The sequence below is a fragment of the Centropristis striata genome, chromosome 24 (assembly GCF_030273125.1).
Source record: "Centropristis striata isolate RG_2023a ecotype Rhode Island chromosome 24, C.striata_1.0, whole genome shotgun sequence".
Classification (NCBI taxonomy): Eukaryota; Metazoa; Chordata; class Actinopteri; order Perciformes; family Serranidae; genus Centropristis; species Centropristis striata.
The window spans coordinates 17,995,674-18,006,502 of record NC_081540.1 but is presented as its reverse complement, the minus strand read 5'-3'; positions in this window follow the sequence as shown (position 1 = coordinate 18,006,502).

The following is a 10,829-nucleotide window of genomic DNA, read 5'->3' as shown; positions in this document are numbered from 1 at the left end:
TCGCAAAACTAACTCGGGATCTCGCAAAACTATCTCGGGATCTCGCAAAAGTAACTCGGGATCTCGCAAAAGTCCGTCCTTTTTTTTTTTTCACCCATCATTTTTTTTTTTTTTCACCCATCTTTTTTTTTTCCCCCGTGTCCCCTGGGGGGCTCCGTAATATTGAAATGCAATCTGGGAGAAAAAAATATTTGATGACATCACTTTATGATTATATTTTAAAGTGCTTTATTTACAGGAATTTACTGTAAACGTACACTGAGAAGTTTTACAGTGTAAATGTATATTGTTTAAATAAAGTGTAAAGTAAAAGTGAATTGTAATAACATTTTTTTTTGCAAAAGCAGTTCAAAGTGCTTCACATGCTTATTAAACAATAAAAAACATTATATCCAAGAGTTTGGGGGCTCAAACATGAATATTGTAGTGGTAGAAATCTCTCATGTGCACTTCTCGGATCACGGCTGGTGCTAGACACAAAATTGGACAGGTATTTTATTTCTATTGGGGACTGAAAATGTTAATTATTCATTGATTTAAAAATAATTTCCTTTATTTCAATTTTAGTGCTGCATGGAATTGGGAATAACGAATTACTTTATTCGTCAAGGGCTGTTGCATCTTTTTTTTTTGATTGGATTGTTGTTTTTTCTCCCAAAAGACTGCATGAACCTGTGAAAACCAACACCAGTGGAATACCAGACATAAGATGTGGTCCAGGAGTTTACACTGTAAAATTTTCCAGTGTAAATGTACAGTATTTATATAGGGGAACACTGAGGTTCTCTTGGATGAAAAAGAGGGGGGAATTGGAACAAACAGCAGAACAATATGACGGAATTGGGAAGTTACTGCTGATTTTTTTTTTTTTAAATGCCATCTTTCATCGTTATGAGTGCAATAAACTTATTCCATTCACCTCCACCCTACTGGATTGGAAACAGACATGTCTGAGACAGACATCTCAAAACTTGGAAAAACGAAACAAAAACCATCTGCATGATAGATTCCACTATGGGACGTTGTTATTTGGGTGAACCAATCTTTTAATGTCAAAAATATTGTTTGATGGGGCTGTAAATCAAATGTCTGAGAACCATTACTGTCAAACCATGGTTTGCATGAGTCAACAACACTACACTGTAAAACTTTTCAGTGTTAATTTACAGTAATTGACTAGCAGAAGTATGCCTTTGTATTTTAGAAATACAGTGTATTACTAGAAATAAATGTGCAGTATATTACTGTATTCTTGTAAATTTACACAATACTGTCTAGTTTTGTCACTAATTTACTGAATATTAACAGTAGACTGTAAAACTTTATAGTGTAAATTAACTGTAATACGGTAATTTATGGTAATTTTAGTCATGGTGCTCCACAAGGTTCTGTCCTTGGACCACTTTTATTCACACTATACTTGCGTCCTTTAGGAAATATGATTAAAAAATAATGATAGTCTCTTAAACCACTGTAATCCAATACTTTTTTTGTATTGCAATATACAGTATGACACTGTATGACATCAAAACAATGGAATACTGTTCAGATTTCACTGTATATTTACATCTAAGGTTTACAGTGTAGATGGACAACATCTGGACTGACAAAGAGTTTTTTTGAATGCAGAAACTTTTTCAAAGGCTTGTATTTTGTATTTTTCCATTTCCACTCGGTATTTTTTATGTGACAGGATGGATTTTACCAAATTCTAAAAAAAAGAGTGTTTTTGTGAGCACATCACACTGGAACTCCTCCCTCAGTAAACGGACACACATGCCTGGTGCTTCCCATCCATCAGCACAACAGCTCAACAGCTGGATGTGATTGAGCCTTTCTCTGCCCCGTCCTTTTAGTCCCCCTGGAGACGAGGACGCACACACACATACACTTTCACACACAGTCTAGTCAACCAAACCTCTGGAGAAACCCACTTCCAAGGGCTCAATCAACCAGGCATCCCTTAAATACCTCCCATGTGTTTAGAATGTACATCTCTCCCGGCTCTGTTATCCCTAGAAATCATTTCATTGATGGATTTTCATATTAGCTTTCCCCTCGTCCCCCCTGATGCTACTTAGCTGTTCGGACATGCTTGTTTGCACATTAAGCCCACTTAGCCTCATGACCCCCTGACACACGGAGTAAGTGTTGCACCAGTGCCCTGGCGCTCGGCGGACGCTTTGCTGTCGAGCACAATGTGGGATTCAGCGCTATTGGAGACATCTTCTTGGCACCGGCGGAAGGAAACATTAAACACAGGCTGATGGCTGTAAGACAAGAGAGAGAGAGGGAGCGAGAGAGGCAGAGATTCATCATCCTGCTAGCCAGGAACACATCCAAACACCGCTGCCTAGCTCGGTTGGCCCGGCACAAGTTAATGAATCATCCTAATTCCTGACGGATAATGTGTCTTCTTTACAAAACTGCATATCTGCGGCCATGTAAGATAGTGTGCAGAGCACCCGTTGGCCTAATTCAGCAAGCAAGTTAGAAAGAATCCGGATAAGTCATTCCCATGCCAGCATGCCCCCGTATATCCCTATGAATCATGAATAACTCATTGAAAGTGTCCAGACACATTTCTAACGTGTTATCATGGAAATCTGGTTACCTCAGACTCTTAAGTTTTAAAGCACTTCATCCTCTGCCCTTCAACACCCGTTTATTACTTTGTGCATGTGTGTGTGTTCTTGTACTTCCTACATAGTGAGGACCGGAACACGTTTTTTAACCAACAGAGTGGGGACATTTCAGCCGGTCCTCACTTCTTTAATGGCTTTTTTTGAGATTTCATACTTTATTTTAGGGTTAAGGTTACAGTTAGGTTCATGTTAGGGTTAACTTAAGGGGCTAGGGAACAAGGTTATTATAGTTACAAAAAAAGGAAACGAAATAACGAAAACTTGAATTGAAAAAACATTTTCGTTAACTGAAATAAAAATGAGAGTTTAAAAAAAAAAGACAATTAACTGAAACTGTATTTTGTGGTTACAAAACTAACTAAAATTATACTGCCCTACAAAGCAAAAAGGCAATAACTGCATTTTTGGTCAAAAATGAGTTATTATCATTTTCATGACTTTCAAGGCATCCTTTGTTATGTGACAAAACATCTTATCTCAAATGTGTGTCGTTTTGGAGAAAAATGGTAGTGGTTTGTACAGTAACTAAACGGCTAGATTACAGGATAACTTTAAAGTCATTTTTCTCAGTTCTGCACTCTGCGTAGTTACTGCCTTTTTGCTTTGTAGGGCAGTATAGTGAAAATGTCCTTCGTTTTTGTCTTTGTCAACTTTTTTCATACATAATAAAGATGGATAAGGCAAAGGAAATAAAGGCAAAATTTACTGTGACCTCTTTTAATCTCCCACCCAACAAATACCCCATTACAAAAAACTAAAACTAATAAAAACTCAAACTAGCACACTCACTCTAAAAACTAATTACTGAATTTGGAAACAAAAATTCGCAACAAAATTAAAACTAAAACTAATGAAAAATTCACTATTCCAATGAGGGCCCTCACAAAGATATAAGTACAAGAATGTATGTGTGTGTGTGTGTGTGTGTGTGTGTGTGTGTGTGTGTAATACTGATGTGCAGATATGCCCGTTAGTGATTTATGTGTTTCTGTGTGTCTTTCTGTGTAAGACATAAGACCTAAGAGGCTTTATTGTCATTGTAGTTTTACAACCAATCTTTTTTTGTAGCTCTCAGGGAGGCCAGCAGCAATAAAGAATCCTAATAATAAAGAAAGATAATAACAATATGTGGCAAGATAAGATAAAATAAAAGTATGATATATTAAAACTAATGTACATTAAATAAAAATTTAAAAAATGTGCATTTGTAGATGTTGCATGAGTGCTGATTCATTGGACAATAAATATAAATATTAAAAAATAATTACATAAAAAGGGGCTCTATACATTTATTATTAGAGTATTCTAGCTGACTCACTCATCCCCAACACACAACAACCATTGTGAGTGGTTCTGTAGAACAGATAAGCAATAGTTGGATCCACTTTTGCCTTCAGAACTGCCGAAATTCTTCGTGGCATAGACTCAACAAGGTGCTGGAAACATTCCTCAGAGATTTTGTTCCATGTTGACATGCCAGCATCATGCGGTTGCTACAGATTTGTCATCTGCACATCCATGACATGAATCTCCCGTTCCACCAAATCCCAAATGTGTTCTATTGGACTGAGATGTTGTGACTGTGGAGGCCAGTGAACTCATTTACATGCTCAAGAAACCCGTTTGAGATGATATTAGCTTTGTAATCCTGGTTGAAGTAGCAATCAGAAGATGGTACACTGTGGTAATAAAGGGATGGACAGCACCATTATTTTTTTATAGTCATAATTCCTAAGGAAGCATGTATAGTGTAAATAAAAGTGGTCCGAGCACAGAACCTTGTGGAACACCATGACTAATATGACCGTGCAGTGTCATACTGTATGTTGAAATGCAATCTGGCTGAAAACATTTTTTTGATGACATCACTTTATGATTATATTTTAAAGCGCTTTATTTACAGGAATTTACTGTCAACATACACTGAGAAGTTTTAAAGTGTTTCACATGCTTATTAAACAATAAAAAACATTATATCCAAGAGTTTGCCCACAATGCTTAAACAGAGTGGGGACAAAAAATGTAACTAGGTAGCATAATGACCTGTTCTGTTGAACAGATGATTGAACAGACAGATGATTTTTCCACTTATACGCAGCCGGGTCGCGGGGGCAGTAGGCTAAGCAAAGTATTCCAGACATGCCGCTCCCCTACAACAACTTCTAGCTCCTCCTGGGGGACCCAGAGGCCACATTAGACACATAATCCCTCCAGTGTGTTCCAGGTTGACCCCGGGACCTTTAATGGGAGGACCCCCGGAGGCATCCTCACCAAATCCCCCAACCACCTCAACTAGGAGAAAATAAGAGTCAACCAAAGTTGTTAGGTGGACGGTGGTGGGGGCAGGAGGTCTATTCATAACACTGAGCACAGAGCAGAGAAGAAGACTGGGTCATGCACTTTATTGAATCATTGTGTATCCGTGTATTCCATAAATGTCCCACAGCGACACAACAAGAACTGATGGATGACTCATGCTATCTCAGCATGATCTGATAATGTTCCAAAGAGCTTCATGTAAGAATGCTTGGCTCTCTCAGTCTTAAACTGCCCCAATAAATGTTGAGTTCAGTTGAGGTCAGGTCACTGTGGAGGAAGTCCATGACAGCCAGGACTCCTTGATCGTCTTTGGTCTTCGAGGAGTTCTTTCAAAGCACTGAGGTCTGTTTTGCGTCTGCTGCAGTATGAATACTTCGCCACAAAAACGCAAAGATGGGGCGGCTGTGGCTCAGTTGGTAGAGCGGGTTACCCATCAATCGGATGGTTGGTGGTTCGATCCCAGACCATGGCAGCCTACATGTCGAAGTATCCTTGAGCAAGATACTGAACCCCAAATTGCTCCAGATGCTGCGTTCATTGGTGTGTAAATTAATTCCCAATGGTGGATGGTGGCACCGTTTAGGGTAGCCTCTGCCACCAGTATGAATGTGTGTGGTTTGTTAGGCTATTGTTCTTTTGCACTTACAGAGCCCTCTCTGGCATGTGTTTTGGTCTGTAAGCACCAGCATTTCAGAAGTTTGCCATCTATTTTTGTGATGGCAGCACTTATTGAAGTATATGCTGATATAGGGCTGGGCGATATATCAATATAAAAGATATATCGATATATTTTTAAATGTGATATAGAATTAGACCATATCGCATATTTGAATACAGTTAAGAAAAATCTTTCTTTATATATAAATCAAGTTCAAGTTACTTTATTTGTACCCAGAGGAAGATTTTGTTTGCAGTATAGAGTCCTCATACACACACACAAAAAGAGGCACATATCACACATCATTCAACTTAAGACAGTGGGAGTTAAGAAATGGCAAATTAAATAAAAATTAAATTAAACTAAATAAAAAAATAATTACCTTACCTTACAGGTCCAGACTCTACTTACATATTGATGTGAACTAAAATACGAACAGCAAAAAAAGAAGGAAAGAAAAAAAAAATGCTGCCCTTACTATGGTTTGTCATATTTAGTTCTTTTGTAATGTTCGTTATTCTTCTCTCATATAAATATATTTATTTCAGAAAAAGACTGGCCTATTTTATTTCATAGGCTATTTTTAATTAAGATATTTATTTATTTAAATGTGCACTTTATGGAGCTTTGATTTAAAAACATTTTTTTTAAAAGGTAGTCCTGTTGTTATACAGTATTTATTTTCACTTAAATAAAACGTTTCAATAAACTACTTGTGACATGTCACATTTGGCTTTGACTGAACATTTGCTCTCACTTTGCGATGAAAATATTGGGATATATATTGTATATCGATATTCAGTTTCAATATATATCGGGATATGACTTTTGGTCCATATCACCCAGCCCTATGCTGATAGTTAGAATGTGTATAAATAAGTATATTTGGATTTATTTCAAGCTATCATTGGTTTTACAGTGCCTAGATATTTTTAGATATTTAAAGAATTCTTACAAAGAAAAATGTACTTACTGCACTGGCAGATAATTTTACTTATTTCGAGCATGTATTTGCTTAATTCTAGTTATTTATTTCTTATTTTTTGTCAGTTGGTTTTTGCAGTGTATACCTACTGGCTTGCTCTCACTTTGCGATGAAAATATCGGGATATATATCGTATATCGATATTCATTTTCAATATATCGGGAAATGACTTTTGGTCCATATCGCCCAGCCGTATACCGATAGTTAGAATGTGTTTATAGGCTGGGATGCTGGTCTATGTGTGGAGTCTTTCCTGAAACAGGTGTAACGAAGTTGTTGGAGGCTTCTCCTCTTCCTGTTCCTTTCTGTCGCCATGTGTCTGTCTGGCATTGGTCCCTGTGATCTCCTCTCCATATGCTCACCCAGCCTTCTCTGCTGCACTGCTCACAAGGCATCCATGTGTTTCTGTTTCAGAGATGCATCCGCTTAACTCCCGACACTCGGAGGCCTGCCGTCCCATCTGCCTCCTCCAGAGCATCGCATATGTTTTCATGATGCACTACCTGTATCTGTTTCTGTTTTCAATTATATAAGCATGTGTCCTGTGTAACTTTTTTATGTTTCACCTGGGAGAAGGAGCGCCTGGAATCATCTTTATTTTTGTTCCAAATATGACATGTGTTTGGCTCTGTCTGTCTCAGTTTGCGGAGCGTGAAATGATCGTGGAGTGAAAAGTTGGTTCATCTTTATAGTAACTTTTCCATCCCAGGTTTCTCTGGGCTGAGGTACACCAAGCTCACTATGTTTCAGGTAAGAAAAGTAGCATAAAAAATGTCAGAATCAGGCACAGACACATGAAGTACTGAGAAACAGAATGATAAGCAGTGACAAAGAGAAAAATATATTATCGATTTACACTGCAAAAAACATGAAGTTTACCAAGTATTTTCTTCTTATATCTAGCAATAGTATCTTAATTATATTGTTTGAGTATAATTTACCTACTTACCATAGCTTTATGTGCTAATCGTATTATTATTATTATTATTATTATTATGTGCTTATGTAATTATCTTATTGTTTAAAGATTTCTTTTTTTAATTTAAGATTGCCATTATATTCCAATTTTACTGTATGAACAAAAGGTTTTTCCATCAAAAGAAATGCTGTTTTGCCATATAATTGACAAGAAAATACTTCATAAATGAAAAGGCATGAATTAAAGATTTTACCATTAAATATTACAGTATATTTCTGAGAGATGATGAGAAAATGTTTTGTTTTTTTACAAAAGATAAATGCAAAAAATACAGAGGACATTAAATACATATTACAGTGGAATAATGGTTTTTTTTTTTATATAAAACTGTAAAAAATACTGTTTTGGCTGATATTTACATTTACGGTGTTTCATTGTTACTGAAACTGAATCAACCCATTTATCATTTGTCATGATTTAGCAGATTTTCACTGTAAAATCTACAGACATTTTTTACAAGTAGAAGTGCTTAATCAGTAGTTATGTAGAAGTTGTTTCCTAACCATAACCATGTATTTTTGTTGCCTAAACTTAATTTACCAAGTTGTATTAGTTTGTTTTTGCCAAATCTTCCATGGTTTAAGTCAGCAGTTCAGAAACATTGAGATTAAGCACTATCAGGTTTTTGCTAAATGCAGTTTTAAAGCAAAGCAGAAGATAATGAATTATTCTAGCTCATAGCGTTGTCACCGCCATTGAATTGCATCATATAAGAAGCCACAGTGATACTTTGCCTTGAGCGACACAGGCTATATTTTGCCATCCCTGGCTGACTGCAGTGCCTCCACTGTGCTCAGCAAACTCAGCCCAGCATGAATATAACTATCATTTCATTACCCAGGGGGAGCATGATAACACAAACAGGCTGCTATCATCACATGAATTGTCAGCGACAGTCTCACAGTTGGCCTGAGCCGAGCATGTTTGCCTGGTGTGGTTTCAGTTGACTGGAGTTTTACTGGAGTAGATTTCCATCTCTGTCTCTCATTATTCACCTATAGGAGAAACAGTTTGTTCATTTTCAGGTCATGCAAGGCCATGAGACATTACAGTAGAATCCAATTTCTAATCCAAGGCCAACGTGAGTGTCTATACATCCTGTCTTTGATCATCAGGTTCATTTCTCCTGTAATAAATGGATCTCAGTATCTTTCCAGCAGCTGTAACCAGTTAAATATGCTTTCATCCTCTCTTCTCTCTCTAGTCTCTGCAGAGAGGTCAGATTGATTTTAGCTCCACAGCTTCTCACTGCTAACAGCATCTCTTTCCTGTTCTTTTTCCCACTTTGGGATCTCATTGGCAGTCCTTCTGTTTTCTTTATAAAGTCGATCTTTGTTGTTTTTGTTGCCCCCCAAAGGCCTCCAGCTTTTGTTAATGAGGTCCTCCTGCTCACGCCCTTGTTGGATGAGGAACCTGGGAATCAGAGCATCAGAATGTGGTGTGGACAAATGGTTTCCATCAGCTCCTGCTAGTTTTTCTGCTTTGGTGTGACTCTCTCACCTCTGTCCTGTTTATCTATTAGCAGAGGGAGGTGCTCCACAATTGCGCATTACTTGCAATTGCTATCTGCCCCGTCTGTAACGCAAATGTAATAATGCACACAAACGTAATAAACCACAAACATAATAACTGACCCACTGACCGTGGGTGCAAAATCCAGCTGCTGGCTCTGCAAACGCAATACTTATTACATTTGTGGGAAATCACGTGTTACGTTTGCAGTAGGCAGCGGCTATTACGTTTGTGGAAAATGTATTGTCTCCCCCTGCACACAAGGCACAACAGCAGGTCATTGATTATTTAAATCTCCAGAGTCAGATGAGCTGATTGGTCAGGACCTTATATTTATTAATGTTCTGTGTTCGTCTACACACAGTCCACTTCCACACAATGAGCATATGTGAGCGCATCGCAGCGCCGCTAGGGGTGCAAGTCACCCTTTGTGTCCGAGGCTACCCTAAGCGGTGCCACCTGCTACCATTGGGAATTCATTCATACACCAATAAATGCAGCACTGGGAGTCGGCCTGCAGCCTTAGGTCCTTGGGCGGGTCCCTTCTGGCTGTTCCAAAACTAAAGGTGGTAGGGCGTTTGCCCTCAGGGCCCCTCGACTTTGGAACGCCCTGCCTGAGGACCTAAGGCTCGCTGAATTCTTTTGAATCACTTCTCTAAACACCTTTTTACAGACTTGCATTCATGTGATGTTGGTCCTTCTAACTTGTGTGGTATGTGTGTGTATATATATATATTCCTTTATTTATTTCTTCTTCATTATTGGTTTCTTATTTTATTTTAGAGTTTTATCCGTGCTTGTTCTGTCACACTGTTTTTAAAGGTGCTATATAAATAAAGGTATTATTATTAGTATTATTATTATTATTTTTTGGTGCTAACGGCGGCAAAAGCCTTGCAGTCCTTTTGTGAATTCACCCCTTTATTTCTAAAATACAGTCAGAAACTAGAAAGAAAGAAAACTGTTTTGATCAGACTAATGACTCTATTAGTGAGTCAGCATCTCCTTGAGCCAAAGTATAATCCTCTGGCATATTCCTGGACTGAAAAGTCACATTTTCTTAACATATTTAGTGTAAAACAGTCCAGGCTTCTGATCACTCTATTAACTGTAAGTGACCAAATCACAGTCTTTGAGTTCATACTGGATCAATGGTTACACTTCATTACCTCATGCCTTTCTGCACTAAAATTGACAGGAACAGTTCACCCTGAAAGTCCCATAATCACGTCCATTAAACATCTTTCTGGCTGATGTCCATTTTTTATCTAAAGGCCAATATTGGCAAACCAACACATTAATGTAAAACCACTGCTCCCTGCCCACAACAAGTGCTGCCTTTCAGCAAAGCCTCAATTCTTCATTCGAGCTATAATTGAACTAAACAGTGGCTTTCAGGATGCTCTTCTGCAGCTTTAAACATCCATCAGCTCCGCAACGTATGTTATTTTACAAACTCTGAGCTGTATGAGCTGTTTTGGATTGCTGAGCATTATTCTCTGGTCTCGCTTAAAATTAGGTTTTAAAATTAGGTGCTAAAATTAGGCGCTAAAATTAGGCTCTAAAATTAGGCGCTAAAATTAGGCGCTTAAAATAGGCTCTAAAATTAGGCGCCCAAAATTAGATGCTTAAATTAGGCTCTAAAATTAGGCTCTAAAATTAGGCGCTAAAATCAGGCACTTAAAATTAGGCACTAAAAATAAGACGCTTAAAATTAGGTGGTAAAGTTTG